The sequence below is a fragment of the Pseudoliparis swirei genome, chromosome 4 (assembly GCF_029220125.1).
Source record: "Pseudoliparis swirei isolate HS2019 ecotype Mariana Trench chromosome 4, NWPU_hadal_v1, whole genome shotgun sequence".
Classification (NCBI taxonomy): Eukaryota; Metazoa; Chordata; class Actinopteri; order Perciformes; family Liparidae; genus Pseudoliparis; species Pseudoliparis swirei.
This window is the reverse complement of record NC_079391.1, coordinates 8886277-8888695: the sequence shown is the minus strand read 5'-3', so window position 1 is coordinate 8888695 and position 2419 is coordinate 8886277.

The window sequence follows — 2419 nt, the reverse complement described above, 5'->3', positions numbered from 1 at the left end:
CTCTCCAACACGTTTAAATACAACCTTAAGGAAACATTGAGTTGAGTTAACACCTGAATAAAAACTCAAAATCAGGAATATGAGCTCATTATATCACATTTTTGGAAACAGACATTTTTCAAATGCCCAAAACATCGACATCATAGGTGTGCTTTTACACCCACCATCCTACACAGCAGAGAGGGATGAAACATGTGGTGAGCATTTGGTTTGTGTGCGTTTGTCTGTATATTTCTGTCTGTATTTCTCATGTCCCAGTTACCAATCAAAGACATATGCAAGCGGAGCACTTACATAATACAGAAAGTAAAGAGATGGAGGGTTTCTTTCTGTGTGTGCGCACGCATCAGATGATCATGACAGCTGCTTGAATTACTAGAGCATCAAGGGCCAACATGCTCCCCTTTTGTTTCTGTTCATGCACCCTCCTTCTATTCTCTCAATCTCTCTCCTCCTCCTCCTCCTCCTCCTCCGGCATATTTTCCTCACTGAATTGGCATCCTGAATTGAAAATATTTGATGAGCTTAAAGTGGGATTTTGGGAGCTGTGTTACGCGTCTTAGTGTCTTCACTGCATACACCAGCGGAGCAGGTATAAAACGTGTGTTCTGGTTGCTACGGCCTGGTTCCGCTAAAATATCTGTTATATCTATTGGAAGAAAGGGTTTAATGTTTGGCATCTAGCTACGAGTGCAAACATGCTGGTATACTGTACCCCTTCAGTTTCCTCTGAGGTGTAACTGCTTCTTGTGTTCATTTTTCTTACAATTTTGTACGTTTAAGGAAATATGTAAAAGCAAAGACTTGAGAGACGAAAAGCATCAGAAAGCATCCAACCTTGTGGGAGAAACACAAGTAGGCCATGCTAACCAAACATGGCATCTCTGTAGCCATTGTAGTCGTGTAGTTGAGATGAACATCAGCTGCAGTTTAGCCGACTAGCGCGTAGCCAAGTAGGCCTTAACAAATACAACTCTAAATCTATCTTGAGGCCTTATCACTTGCTGTGGTGTGGAGAAAGTGACAGATGTAGTGTAGAATTTGGTTGCGGTTGCTAAGAATGTGTGTGCGTTGCAGAACCTCTCGCTTTTTATTTCGGGCGCCATGTTAACGGGTGGCAGCCACACAAAAGCCGTTTTATTGTGTTTTAATTTATCGACCTCCTGGTCCAGCAGGTCAGTTTTTAACAGAATTCACAGACTTCCTGACCTCTATTATCAAGCTAGATAAAGTGGGAGGCCGACTGGTTGGTGATTTTAAATCTGCATGTCAACGATGCAACAAACTGTGTCGCCACTGAGCACTGCACTTTGTGACACTTTGTCTGTGATCAGTGCCTCACAGCAAGAGGGCCGTGGGTTCAATTCCCGGTCAGGGCGGTCCTTCTGTGTGGAGTTTGCATGTTCTCCCCGTGGCAGCGTGGGTTCCCTCCGGGTTCTCCGGCTTCCTCCCACAGTCCAAAGACATGCAGCTCAGGTTAATTGATCTCTAAATTGCCCGTAGGTGTGAGCGTCTCTCTGTCTGCCCTGAGATGGACTGGCGATCTGTCCAGGGTGAACCCTGCCTTCGCCCAATGCCCCGCGACCCTAATGAGGATAAGCGGAATGGATAATGGATGATTTAGTATGCCAGAAAAAGATGAGGCTGTATTTGAACATGCCCGCTGCGTCCTACTGACACAGGCAGTGTGCATTATACAGTACATAGAGTACATGTTGAACGAGCACTCGGGGCGACGGGTGATGTTTTCTCCAGATTAATCTGGCTGTTGCGCGCTCTCCGTTCGTGTTCTCCTCGCTTGCGGACTCCACCGACACGTTCAATGTTGTATGAAGATGGGTTTGTTTGTTTGGTGGTATGTGATCTGGTCCCTTGGTTCAGCAAGCGATGGAAGCAGCTCACTCTAAAAACCCAACAGCTGATGTCAATAATCTGATGTTAAATCAATTTATTATATATAAACCAGGCCTTAGCCTAAACAAACTTTTAAAGTATTGGTCAAAAAATCGAATCTATTATTTTTTAAATATTATTATTATAAACAAAGTTATTTAGACACGGAAAAATCATAACATTTTTTCTTATGTTTTTTCCAGTTGTGGTTGTTGAATAATACATTTTTACTAACATAAAACACTTGATTAGGTGAAAAATATCATAAGTTCTTTATGAGAAAATCTAGATTGTGTTATACTTATTCTGTATGTCTACCACTGGGATGCAAATGCAGAGATATGGATCTTGCTAATTTACAACGATACTGCTGTTGGACGAGTGGAGGAGACATGTACTTTATCACGGGACAAATAAAGGGGGTGCTGTGTGTTCTTACTTTAATTAGATAGAGACCGTATCTGTCAAGGCTAACGCCACAGGTAGCGAGGTGCAGGAGCTCGTGCGCAGAGGAATCGAGGAGTCA